Source organism: Ovis aries, chromosome 18 (genome assembly GCF_016772045.2).
Source record: "Ovis aries strain OAR_USU_Benz2616 breed Rambouillet chromosome 18, ARS-UI_Ramb_v3.0, whole genome shotgun sequence".
Taxonomy (NCBI): domain Eukaryota; kingdom Metazoa; phylum Chordata; class Mammalia; order Artiodactyla; family Bovidae; genus Ovis; species Ovis aries.
The window spans coordinates 47,059,897-47,074,607 of NC_056071.1; the positions used below are offsets into that span (position 1 = coordinate 47,059,897).

The window sequence follows — 14,711 nt, forward strand, 5'->3', positions numbered from 1 at the left end:
AATTCCTTAATTTCAATACTGACTGTTTCATTTTATGTTTTCCTACTTTTGTGATTAGGGTTGACTCTTAAAGCTTTTATTTATTTTTTACTTGAAATATAGTTGACATACAATATTATCTTAGTTTTAAGTGAAAACAGTGATTTGATATTTATATACATTATGGGCTTCCCCAGTGGCTCACATGGTAAAGAATCTGCCTGCAATGCAGGAGACACAGGTTTGATCCCTGGGTAGGGAAGGTCCCCTGGAGAAGGAAATGTCAACCCACTCCAGCATTCTTGCCTGGAAAATTCCAAGGACAGAGTAGCCTGGCAGGCTACAGTCCTTGGGGCCACAAAGAGTCAGACATGACTGAGCGACTAACACACACATACATTATGAATTGATTACAACTGTAAGTTTTTTAACCAAATGTCACCATACATATTTATGACAGTATTATCAACTGTGTTGCTTGTGATGAACATTACGTCTTGGTTACTCATTTGTCTAATAGCTGGAGGTTTTTACTTCTGAATACCCTTTACCTATTTTACCCAACCCCCACCCACCTCCCCCTGGTGTCCACCAGTTTGTCATCTGTTTCTCTGACTCTGTTTCTCTTTTGTTTTCCTTTGTCTTGTTTATAGAGTCCATATATAAGTGAAATTGCATGGTATTTATGATTTCTCTGACTTATTTCACTTAGCATAATACTCTCTAAGTCCATCCTTCTTGTGAAGGTTTGTCTTCCCAGTTCTAGTGCCCCAAGCTAGGGAGCCAGCCAAGGGGCTCAGATGCCTTACTCTCCAGGGTTAGTGTCTGCAGTTGTGATACCCCTCCTAGTTGTGGGTTGCTGCACTAGGATGTGGGTTCTGTGCCCCTCCTGCCCATTTTATTTTATATCTTTAATTGTAGAAAATGTATTCTTCTAGTCTTTAAGTCATTTTCAGAGATAGTTATTCTATATGTAGTTCTATGTGTGGGTCCGTTGGAGAAGATGAGCTTGGGATCTTCCTACTCTGTCCACCATCTTGGTCTTCTAGATCCAATCTGATAAAAATTATTTTCAATTTAAAAAACTTGTTTTATCTTATTCTCTATTTTCCTTTGTCAGTTTTATCTTGGATCACAGCTTTTCTTCCTTGTTACTGAATTACAGTGATAGGAGTTCAGAGACATGGGATTAAAAAGAATATTGATATAATCATTGCTTCTGGAGAATTAGCATTTAGCTTATAGTACATATATGAGCTGAATTAGTTTTTTTTTTTTTTTTGGTAGTAAAAGATACATAACAAATTCAGACTTAAATTGAAGAAAGTGGGGAAAACCACTAGACCATTCATGTATGACCTAAATCAAATCCTTTATGATTATACAGTGGAAGTGAGAAATAGATTTAAGGGACTAGATCTGATACACAGAGTGCCTGATGAACTATGGAAGGATGTTTGTGACATTGTACAGGAGACAGGGATCAAGACCATACCCAAGAAAAAGATACGCAAAAAAGCAAAATGGCTGTCTGAGGAGGCCTTACAAATAGCTGTGAAGAGAAGAGAACGAAAAAGCAAAGGTGAAAAGGAAAGATATACCCATTTCAATGCAGAGTTCCAAAGAATAGCAAGGAGAGATAAAAAAGCCTTCCGCAGCAATCAATGCAAAGAAATAGAGGAAAACAGTAGAATGAAAGAGACGAGAGATCTCTTCAAGAAAACTAGAGATACCAAGGGAACATTTCATGGAAAGATGGACTCGATAAAGGACAGAAATGGTATGATCTAACAGAAGCAGAAGATATTAAGAAGAGGTGGCAAGAATACACAGAAGAACTGTACAAAAAAGATCTTCATGACCCAGATAATCAGGATGGTGTGATCCCTCACCTAGAGCCAGACATCCTGGAATGTGAAGTCAAGTGGGCCTTAGGAAGCATCACTACCAACAAAGCTGGTGGAAGTGATGGAATTCCAGTGGAGCTATTTCAAATCCTGAAGGATGATGCTGTGAAAGTGCTTCACTCAATATGCCAGCAAATTTGGAAAACTCAGCAGTGGCCACAGGACTGGAAAAGGTCAGTTTTCATTCCAATCCCAAAGACAGGCAATGCCAAAGAATGCTCAAGCTACGGCACAATTGCACTCATCTCACACACTGGCAAAGTAATACTCAAAATTCTCCAAGCCAGGCTTCAGCAATACATGAACCATGAACTTCCAGATGTTCAAGGTGGTTTTGGAAAGGCAAAGGAACCAGAGATCAAATTGCCAACATCTTCTGGATCATCGAAAAAGCAAGAAAGTTCCAGGAAAACATCTATTTCTGCTTTATTGACTATGCCAAAGCCTTTGACTGTGTGGATCACAGTCAGCTGTGGAAAATTCTGAAAGAGATGGGAATACCAGACCACCTGACCTGCCTCCTGATAAACCTGTATGCAGGTCAGGAAGCAACAGTTAGAACTGGACATGGAACAACAGACTGGTTCAAAATAGGAAAAAGAGTACGTCAAGCTGTATATTGTCACCCTGCTTATTTAACTTCTATGCAGAGTACATCATGAGAAACACTGGGCTGGAAGAAGCGCAAGCTGGAATCAAGATTGCTGGGAGAAATCTCAATAACCTCAGCTATGCAGATGACACCACCCTTATGGCAGAAAGTGAAGAGGAACTCAAAAGCCTTTTGATGAAAGTGAAAGAGGAGAGCGAAAAGTTGGCTTAAAGCTCAACATTCAGAAAACGAAGATCATGGCATCTGGTCCCATAACTTCACGGGAAATAGATGGGGAAACAGTGGAGACAGTGTCAGACTTTATTTTTTGGGGCTCCAAATCACTGCAGATGGTGATTGCAGCCATGAAATTAAAAGACGCTTACTCCTTGAAGAAAAGTTATGACCAACTCTGACAGCATATTAAAAAGCAGAGACATTACTCTGTCAACAAAGGTCTGTCTAGTCAAGGCTATGGTTTTCCAGTAGTCATGTATGGATGTGAGAGTTGGACTATAAAGAAAGCTAAGTGCCAAAGAATTGATGCTTTTGAACTGTGGTGTTGGAGAAGACTCTTGAGAGTCCCTTGGACTGCAAGGAGATCCAAACAATCCATCCTAAAGGAGATCAGTCCTGGGTGTTCTTTGGAAGGACTGATGTTAAAACTGAAACCCCAATACTTTGGCCACCTGATGGGAAGAGCTGACTCATTGGAAAAGACCGTGATACTGGGAAAGATTGAAGGCAGGAGAAGTGGATGACAGAGGATGAGATGGTTGGATGGCATCACTGACTCAATGGACATGAGTTTGGGTAAACTCTGGGAATTGGTGATGGACAGGGAGGCCTGGCGTGCTGCGGTTTATGGGGTCACAGAGTTGGACACAACTGAGCCACTAAACTGAACTGAACTGATACATAAAAATTTATCATTAAGCATACAGTTTAGTGGCCTTGAATATATCCACATTGTTGTGTTCTTGTTCATTCATCTCAGAACTTTTTCATTTTTCTAAACTAAAACTCTGTACCCATTAAAAAATTCCTTATTTTCCCTTCCTACCTTAAACTATTTATTTTAATTTTACCTATTTTTGCATGTGTTTACTTGTTTTGCTTGCTATTATTATAAATGAATATATATTGAATACTACATATATGTATGGAACTGGCCAGATCACGGTGAAGTTACATTTATAAAGAAGGCTAAGCAATTTGCCATTAGGTGGTTTCCTGGGTGACAGAGACTTGTATCATATTCTTTATCTTACATTTACACTCCAGTCCGTGAATTGTGAAGAAGTACATAAGCTATTTTTTATTTCAGAGTTTACCAGCAAAATGCCTAATTTTACTAGTCTGACAATTCTAAGCCAAGAGTGAACTGAAATATTGCTTTGATTTCATCTGATATCTTGAGTACTTGAATGAACATATTTGCTAAATTGCTAAATGCAAAATGAATGGTAGCTTGATTATTTTTTTAAAGGCTGGAGTATATATATATATATATGTATATATATATATATATATATATATCAGTTCAGTTCAGTTCAGTCGCTCAGTCGTGTCCAACTCTTTGCGACTTCATGAATTGCAGCACACCAGGCCTCGCTGTCCATCACCACCTCCCGGAGTTCACTCAGACTCACGTTCATCGAGTCCGTGATGCCATCCAGCCATCTCATCCTCTGTTGTCCCCTTCTCCTCCTGCCCCTAATCCTTCCCAGCATCAGAGTCTTTTCCAATGAGTCAACTCTTCGCATCAGGTGGCCAAAGTACTGGAGTTTCAGCTTTAGCATCATTCCTTCCAAAGAAATCCCAGGGTTGATCTCCTTCAAAATGGACTGGTTGGATCTCCTTGCAGTCCAAAGGACTCTCAAGAGTCTTCTCCAACACCACAGTTCAAAAGCACCAATTCTTCAGCTCTCAGCCTTCTTCACAGTCCAACTCTCACATCCATACATGACCACAGGAAAAACCATAGCCTTGACTAGATGGACCTTAGTCTGCAAAGTAATGTCTCTGCTTTTGAATATGCTATCTAGGTTGGTCATAACTTTTCTTCAAGGAGTAAGCGTCTTTTAATTTCATGGCTGCAATCACCATCAGCAGAGATTTTGGAGCCCCCAAAAATAAAGTCTGACACTGTCTCCACTGTTTCCCCATCTATTTCCCGTGAAGTGATGGGACCAGATGCCATGATCTTCGTTTTCTGAATGTTGAGCTTTAAGCCAACTTTTTTGCTCTCCTCTTTCACTTTCATCAAGAGGCTTTTGAATTCCTCTTCACTTTCTGCCATGAGGGTGGTGTCATCTGCATATCTGAGGTTATTGATATTTCTCCCGGCAATCTTGATTCCAGCTTGTGTTTCTTCCAGTCCAGCGTTTCTCATGATGTACTCTGCATAGAAGTTAAATAAGCAGGGTGACAGTATACAGCTTGACGTACTCCTTTTCCTGTTTGGAACCAGTCTGTTGTTCCATGTCCAGTTCTAACTGTTGCTTCCTGACCTGCATACAGATTTCTCAAGAGGCAGGTTAGGTGGTCTGGTATTCCCATCTCTTTGAGAATTTTCCACAGTTTATTGTGATCCACACAGTCAAAGGCTTTGGCATAGTCAATAAAGCAGAAATAGATGTTTTTCTGGAACTCTCTTGCTTTTTCCGTGATCCAGCAGATGTTGGCAATTTGATCTCTGGTTCCTCTGCCTTTTCTAAAACCAGCTTGAACATCAGGGAGTTCACGGTGCATGTATTGCTGAAGCCTGGCTTGGAGAAATTTGAGCATTACTTTACTAGCATGTGAGATGAGTGCAATTGTGCGGTAGTTTGAGCATTCTTTGGAATTGCCTTTGTTTGGAAATATATATGTATATAGTTTTCTTTCTCCTTTTTTTTCTTTGTTATGTTCAGTTGCACCTCTTCCTTCTCCTGCCCTGTAGGTTATCTATTTCTCATGGTTTTTACCTTTAGTCTTTTGCTTAGAAATCTCACTTTTTTCAGTTCACGGATATCTTTGTGAGATAATAACTCCTAAGTCTATATAGTTGCCACTTGAACAATATGTGTTTGAACTGCGTGGATCCACTTATATGTTGAGTGTTTAATAATACTACAGAATTTGTGACTGGTTGAATCTGCAGGTACAAAATCACAGATACTGAGGGCTGACTATAAAGTTGTACACGGGTTTTTGACTGGATGGAGGATTGGCACCCGTAACTCCGTGTTGTTTAAGGGTCAACTACATTCTTAACCCTAAGTCATAGTTCTGAATCTAGAACTGTCCTGAAATTTTCTCTTATGTGATCTGGTATCACCTCAAACATATCTAATATTGGACTTAACATTTTTCCTGCCACTTTAATCCTCCTCTTTTCTCTCTCTCTCTCTCTTTTTTTTTTTAAATAGCACTGCTATTTTTTATCATTACCTAAGTTTGACATTTAGCAGTGATTTGCTGTTTCTTTCTGAATTCAACTAGTCACCAAATCCTATCAACTGTTTCTATTATTATGATCATTGTAACATACGACCCTTTCCATTTTTATTGTACTCTAGCCAATATAGGGCCTAATCAGCTGATACCTAGGTTACTGCAGTTGTCCCCTACTGATAAAGTTTTTCTCTTGAGTCCCTTATACCACTGTTTTTTTTTTTTTCTGTAATTCTCACATAAAAGTTGTGAATGTCTATTTTGGATTATAGTTAATTATGTCCCACTGCTGTCTTTTTCATCTTTGTACTCCCCAGAAGCCTTGCAACAACTGAGCGACTGAACTGAACTGAAATGTTTTTAAGAATATGGTGTTCTAACTATAATTATGTATTTTGAACAGCATTTCCATGTTCTTTCATTCATTTAACAGATATTTATTGAGTGCTTATTATGTGCCAAGGATGTGTAGCTGCTAAGGGTATAATAATCATATAGCAATTAATTATCAAACAAAAACTTATGACTCTGGTGGCTTATGTTCCAGTGAGGTCATGCAATGACAAAGGAGCAAAATGCATAATGTCTTAGATGGTGATAACTGAAAAGGAGAGAAAAATAAATGAAGTGGGGAAATAGGGAATATTGAGGGTGAAAGGTTGACATTTTGGATAAGGTCCTAGGAAGGCCCTTCTGTAAAGGGGGCATATCAGTAAAGACTTGAAGAAAATGAGTGGGAAAGACAGCAAATATCTGAGGAAAAGAGATTTCCAAGCAAAGGGAGCAGCAAGTGCAAAGGACCTCGGATGCAAGCATGTCTGGCGTGATTGAATATTAGGGAGTAGAGTGAGCTGGAGATGGGTAATATTAATAGAAATCAAAGGTATTAGGAAGCTAGGTATAGAGTGGAAAAATACAGATTGAGTGGGGCTGAATTTTCTGGATGTGAAGCATGAGGGGAAATGGATAGTCAAGGCTAATTTGAAGTTCTTTTGGCCTGAGCAGCTGAAGAATGGAGTTACTATTAACTGAGATAGAGGTGCATCTGAGAGGAGCAGGTTTGGTAGCGGGTTTGTTAGGAGTTAAGCTTTGTACAGGCTAAGTTTGTGATCCCAGCTTGACATCCAAGCAGAGCAAAACTGTCCTGGTGGGTATGAAAGTCAAAGTCAAAGTCACTCAGTCGTGTCCAGATCATTGCGACTCCATGGACTATACAGTCCGTGGAATTCTCCAGTCCAGAATACTGGAGTGGGTAGCCTTTCTCTTCTCCAAGGGATCTTCCCAACCCAGGTATCGAACCCAGGTCTCCTGCATTGCAGGCAGATTCTTTACCAGACCCAGGTCTCCCACAGTGCAGGTGGATTCTTTACCAGCTGAGCCACAAGGGAAGCCCAGGAATACTTGAGTGGGTAACCTATCCCTTCTCCAGCGGATCTTCCAGACCCAGGAATTGAACCTGGGTCTCCTGAATTGCAGGCAGATTCTTTACCAACTGAGCTCTCAGGGAAGCCCTATTAGACTGAAATTTAGGAAGCAGGTCTGGGAGTCGTCAGAATTGAGATAGTGTTTAAAACTATGAGACTGAGTCATCTGGAAATGAATGTAGTAACAAAAGATTAAACTTTTTGAAATACCCTGTATCCAGGTTCTCGTGGCCTTTCACAGTTAGTCTTGTATAAATCTCTTCTGTCAGTCTCACTGGATACTTGCTTAAGATCTCCTTTATCCTGTCACCCCAGAATGATCTATTTCCTTTCCAAACACCAATTATTCTTTCATTTTGTGAAAGTCTGCATCTTTATTCCACTCCCCCTTTATCTTGTCTGTGTTGTGAATTTCATTACATTTTTATATGTGTCCTTTCTTCCCCTAATAAGCTAATGAAATCTGCAGCAGGAGCCATGATTTTTAATATTTTCTACAATGATCAGAAGCCCAGATCTCCTCCTCAGGGGATATCTTTGGAGAAAGCCTTTACAAACATTAGAAACCTGGGGAAGCAAGGCTGTTTAGAAGCATCTGGACATTAATTTTGGTTCCTCCCATTACATAAAAATTTGTGATTGTGATCGTGAGATATATGCTGTTGATACTATGTATAAAATAAATAATTAATGAGAACCTACTGAGAGAGTCAGTTTCTAGGCAGGTTGGTAAGAAGTCTGGGGGGCCTGAGGAGGGGAGAGAGGCCAGGGGTTCTCAAGGAGGAGATAGGGGTCAGGAATTCTCAAAAAGGAAGAAAGAACAACTCTTTTTTTTTCTCTACATTCCTTAGTCTTAGTCACATAAAATGTTTTTTAAGCCTGAAGTTGATGATTCATAGAACAAACAACTCAGTTTAAAGTGGGTACTAAGGATAATATAACAACAATGTATTCTGCTTGAGGGCAGTTTCTCCTTCCTGAAAACCTTCTGACTAATCTTGTTATTGTAAAATGTTTATTATGGGAGTGGGTCAGATAGGATCTTTCTTTTGTTAAGTTCTAATCCTGTTATCCTAAAATATAAATTGTGGGAGTGGGTCTGGTAAAATTCTTACAACCTTGAGACATTCTTTTGATTTATTGTAATAACTAATTTAAAAAGTATATGATTCTCTTGCTAAAGACTAGCAAGTGGGGCACTCTCCACAACCCTGTCAGTTGTCTAATGTCAGAAGGTTTCTCTGTCCCTTTTCACTGTAATGAAACTTCTGCCACACAAGAGCCCTGTGTGGTCAAGCCTGGTCTCTGGTGCTGAAGCTGAATCTTCTTCGGAGATCACGGATCCGACATTGTTCACTGTAAGCTATCACTACTACATAGCACAGGGAGCTCCGCTCAGTGTTCTGTGCTGACTTAAATGGGCAGGAAATCCAAAAACGAGGAGACACATGTGTGTATAAAGCTGACTCACTTTGCTGTATAGCAGAAACTAACACAACATTGTAAAGCAATTACACGCCAATAAAAATTTTTTTAAACAGTGGCCTCGTTAGCACTGAGTTTGGCTCAGGAACCGGCAGGAACCCAGATGTTTGTAGTATCTTCCCATTAAAGGGCATAGCTTGTTAGAGATTGTATTGCACAAAGTGGTGATGTAAGCCCTAAGCATAAAAGAGAGTAGAACCAAGAGAACTGAGCTGGCCAAATGTCGCAAGACCCTACCTTGTCCTCTCACTGAGAGTGCCTGCCTCTAGAGGCCAGCGGAAGCTCTGCTGAGATTTGCTGCATTTGTCCCTGCTTTCAGTGGCACCCTCCCTGCTGAGATTTGAATCTTTGGCTAAGTAAGTCAGGAGGCAAATATAAACTGATTTTGTGTGTGTGCCCTCTAATTCATAGCTGATAGCTAATGTTTACTTAGGGTTTACTGCTCTGAACCACTCGTAGTTCCAATGCTCTATTTGTATTAACTCTCTTAATCTTCATAACATCATATGAATTAGCAGCATGGCACCCCACTCTAGTACTCTTGCCTGGAAAATCCCATGGACAGAGGAGCCTGGCGGGCTGCAGTCCATGGGGTTGCTGAGAGTCGGGCACAACTGAGCGACTTCACTTTCCCTTTTCACTTTCATTCACTGGAGAAGGAAATAGCAACCCACTCCAATATTCTTGCTTGGAGAATCCCAGGGACGGAGGAGCCTGGTGGGCTGCCATCTATGGGGTTGCACAGAGTTGGACACGACTGAAGTGACTTAGCAGCAGCAGCAGCAGCCGTTTTTAGGTAAGAATATTGAAGAAAAGAAGACCAAGTAACTAAATAGCACTATTAATACTAAATGGAGGAATGGAGTTTGATCCCAGGAAGTTTTGATCCAGAACTTTAATTTTTAACTGCTGAAATACTAAAAGCCAATTTTAATTATTTCTTTTTGTCTTCTATTAGATGCCTCTATAATTTATAATATGCCACTATTTTTCTTGATCCATCAGCTAAGGCAGTAAGTGTTGATGACCTGTCATTAAAGATTAGGCTTTAGGGAATTCCCTGGTGATCCAGTGATTAGGATTCCCCTACTGCAGGGGAACTCTGTTTGATCTCTGGTCAGGGAACCAGATCCCACAAGCTGTGTGATGTGGCTTAAAAAAAAAAAAAAAATGAGGCTTTAGTTTATTTACACTATTCGCTACCTTACTTTCCTTCAAATTTTATATGCTTAATTGATGTTATTTCCTCTGTTTTTGTAGCTCCAGTATATGTAAGCCTCTATTTTGTGTTCCATTGTCAGCAGTATCTCATATTTTCCTTTTTATAAAGTGAGACTATTATCAGTCATATCCTTTACTGTCTTTTTTTTGTCTTTTAAATTCTGTTAAGTATGTTTACTTTAAAATGATCAAAGTTGATAATATTTATATTGTATTTAAAGAAGGCTAGACCCCAGTTCAGTTCCTGGGCCAGGAAGATTTGCTGGAGAAGGGATAGGCTACCCACTCCAGTATTCTTGGGCTTCACTTGTGGCTCAGCTGGTAAAGAATCCCCTGTGATTCGGGAGACCTTGGTCTGGTAACGAATCCACCTGTGATGAAGGAGACCCTGGTTCGATCCCTGGGTTGGGAAGATCTGGGAAGGGAAAGGCTACCCACTCCAGTATTCTGGCCTGAAGAATTCCATGGACTATATAGTCCATGGGGTCACAAAGAGCTGGACACGACTGAGAGACTGTCACTACAGAAGGCAGTATAACATCATTATTAAGAATGTAGATGTTGGAGCCAGGCCTCCTGGGTTCAAATCCAACCTCTACCACATCCTGACTTTGTGATGTTGGCAAGTTATTTCATCTCTTTGTGCATCACTTTCCTCAACTGTGAAATGGGGATAATAATGATATTTCACAGGATTAGTGTCACGACTAACTGACTTATTATATGTAAAGTATTTAAAACAAGGCCTGGTACCTACTAAGTACTATATGACTGATTGCTATCAGTGTTATCATTATTCTGAAATCATAATGAACTCTTACATGCTTTCAATTTATTCTAAAAGTTACAAATAGTACATCATGATTTTATTTCTTTTGTTTCTTGGTCCAAAATCATAACCTTAGCAATAAGGTTTCTTAAGATCAAAGTCAAATGGGTTATATTTTCTTGTACAGTATATATTTTTAAAATTATGTATATTTTAATTTTATTTATAATTGGATAATGACTTTCTTTTAGAGCCCTTCCCAACCACACCAGAGTTTTGAATTTTTTTCCTTCTTATTGACAAAAAGAATATTTCATCATATTCTCAAAATTACCTGACTTTTCTGTTATACTTGATTATAAAAACTCACTTCCTTCTTGGAGATGGTCCTTTCACAGTCTGTGAAAAATAAAATTGATAAATTGGACTTTATCAAAATTAACAACTTTTGTTCTATAGGAGATACTGTTAAGACAATGAAAAGTCTGATTATACCTAGGAGAAAATGTTTGCAAATCACATATCTAAAAAAAAACGTATGTCTTGAATATAGAACAAATTTTTAAAGCTCACCAGTGAAACAGTCAATCATTTTAAAAATGGACAGATCATCTGAGTAGACACTTTAAACAAGATTTATGGATGCCAAAAACCATATGAAGACAGCCAACATTATTTTTCACTAGGGAAGTGAAGAGTGAAACAGTGAGGAGCTACTACACATTGATTAGAATGGTTAAAATCCAAAAAATTGGGAGTACCAAATGCTAGTGCTCTCATGCGTGCTGGTAGAATGCACAAGGGTGTAGCCGCTTTGGAAGACAGTTCAGCAATTTCTTATAAAATTAAACACAGACTTGTCATATGACCTAGCATTGCGCTCCTAGGTATTTAACAAGTTGATTTGAAAATGTATTTACATACAAAAACCTATGTATGCTTTATTCACAACTGCTGTCTTTTTTTCATAATCATCAAAAAAGTGGAAGTAACCAAGAAGTTCTTCAATAATAGGTGAACAGATAATTAAAGGATGGTACAGCTATGCAATGGGTATGAAAAGCAGGAATAACTACAGGTTAATGCGGCAACTTTTGTATATTCAACAAGTGTGTAATATGAATATGAATACTCATTCAATGAGTTTGTAAAACTCCAATACTTTGGCTACCTGATGTGAAGAACTGACTCATTGGAAAAGACCCTGATGCTGGGAAAGATTGAAGGCAGGAGAAGGGGACGACAGAGGAGGAGATGGCTGGATGGCATTCCCGACTCAATGGACATGAGTTTGAGCAAGCTGTAAGAGTTGGTGATGGACAGTGAAGCCTGGTCTGCTGCAGTCCATGAGGTCGCAAGAAGTTGGACATGACTGAGCGACTGAACTGAACTGCATGCTACAATATGAATGCATCTTAAATGCATTTTGCTGAGTTAAAGAAGCCAGAGACTGAAAAGGCTACATACGAAATGATACCAATCATATGGCCTTCTAGAGAGGGCAAAACTATAGGGATGGAAAGCAGAACAGTGGTTGTCAGAGGTTTGAGGAAGGGGGACTGTTTGACTTGGGGAACCACAGGGGAGTTTTTAGGGTGATGAACTAAACTGTTGTGGTGGACGTAGGATGCTATACATTCTTTAAAATCCATAGAACTCTATAGCATAAAAAGTTAATGTATACAGATTAAAAAAATAAACCAGGGGTTTAAGGGATCCCAAGATGGAATGTAGAGAAATGAAAGAACGTAACAAATGTTTTAGAAATGGATATGACATAGTCTCACTGAAGGAATGGGTAAAAAAATGCTTGATGTGAATAACTTAGGAAAAGAATGTTTTGACTCAGAAACTGTAACATTAAAGACAAAAGTATACATAAACACTGTACTGTGATTGATAAAGTTGTTTCTCACAAGGGTGCAGATGAACAATTCTGAAACTACAAGTGTACTGGGAATGAACGAGTGTGTAAAAGTATGGTGGCTGATAGCCAGGTTTCTCACTATTGGAGAGGGAGATTGGAGATAAGCATGGGGAAATGCTACAATGAACATAGTAGCTGACCAGTACTCCTTAGAACTGTTAAGATCATCAAAAGTAAGATCTTTAGAAACTGTCACCAGAAAAAGGTGGGGAAACATGATCACTAAATATGATATCCTGAATGGGATCTGGAACAGAAAGGACATTAGGGAGAAATTAGTGAAATCCATCCGTTAAATGTGTAGTGTGAAGAAGTGAAAGTGTTAGTTGTTAGTTGCTCAGTCGTGTCTAACTGTTTGCAACCCGATGGACTGTAGCCTGCCAGGCTTCTCTGTCTATGGCATTCTCCAGGCAAGAATACTGGAGTGGGTTGCCATGCCTTCTTCCAGGGGATCTTCCCAACCCAGCAATTGAACCTGAGTGTCCTAAAATGTGTAGTGTAGTTAATACTAAAGTATCAGTGTTCATTCCCTAGTTGTGACAACCATGCTGTATATAAAGAAAGATGTTAATAATACGAGAAACTGGTATATGGGAACTCTGTACTATCTTGACAACTTTCCTATAAATCAAGCTTTAAATTAAAAGGTTGTTTAAAAGTTTGTTTAATTTAAAAAATCTCAGTAAACAACATTTAACTTACTATGATTATATAATGCAGAACTGAAGAGTTTATACTATGATTACATTTTTTTTGTCTCTGTGTCCAAAATCATGACCCTAAAGAGTATTTCTAGGATCATGGTCAAATAGATTACTTTTTTCTACTAATACGTACATTTCTCAAAATTATGTAATAGTTCAGTTTTCTTTATAGCTGAATCTTGACTTTGATATATAGCTTTTTTTCCTCTCTAGAATTTAGAATTACTGTTTTTTTTCTTCTGAATGACATAAGAATAAAATACCTTCATTATATTCTCAAAATGATCTGGTTTCTCTGTCATACTCAGTTTTAAGAATCCACTTTCTTCTTGGAGACAGTCTTTTTAGAGACTTTTGTCTTAGTGTGAGATTTGTTATTCTCCAGGTCTGCCACGTGGTTGTCATTCTGGATCTTTCCTTTCTGTGTCATTGGACTAGATATTCTGTTTCTTAGATCCTATGTTTTGTCTGGCTCAGATGGTAAAGCGTCTGTCTACAATGTGGGACACCCGGGTTTGATCCCTGGGTTGGGAAGATTGCCTGGTGAAGGAAATGGCAGTCGAGTCCAGTACTATTAGCTGGAAAATCTCATGGACAGAGGAGCCTGGTAGGCTACAGTCCATGGGGTTGCAAAGAGTTAGACACGACTGAGTGACTTTGCTTTCGCTTTTCTTTTACTTTCATTTTGCTGAACTGCATCCTTGATGTGTTCAGAACACTGCTTAATAAATTTTAGGGTTGATGTGTGTGTGAGTGTTTTTGCCTGAGCTTTATAGTTGATGGAGCTATGGGTATAGAATTTTAAGTTCAAAGTTACAAATATTTTTTCTTCAGAACTTTGAAGGCAAAGCACATTGCCTTCAAGCATTTTGTATTGTTACCAAGAAGCCTGATAGCTGATTTTTTCTTACCTTCTGGAAGCTTTTAAAATATTTTTCATATATGCCTGCCTCTTGAGAAATCTGTATGCAGGTCAGGAAGCAACAGTTAGAACTGGACATGGAACAACAGACTGGTTCCAAACAGGAAAAGGAGTACGTCAAGGCTGTATACTGTCACCCTGCTTATTTAACTTCTATGCAGAGTACATCATGAGAAACGCTGGACTGGAAGAAACACAAGCTGGAATCAAGATTGCCGGGAGAAATGCCAATAACCTCAGATATGCAGATGACACCACCCTTACGGCAGAAAGTGAAGAGGAACTCAAAAGCCTCTTGATGAAAGTGAAAGAGGAGAGTGAAAAAGTTGGCTTAAAGCTCAAC

At 39.0% G+C, this 14,711-nt stretch overlaps 1 long non-coding RNA gene across 2 annotated transcripts in view; it reads left to right on the top strand.

The window, feature by feature from the left end:
• The window catches only part of LOC105603195 (uncharacterized), a 44,698-nt gene that overhangs the window by 13,201 nt on the left and 16,786 nt on the right, over positions 1 to 14,711 (top strand). The window lies entirely within an intron of this gene.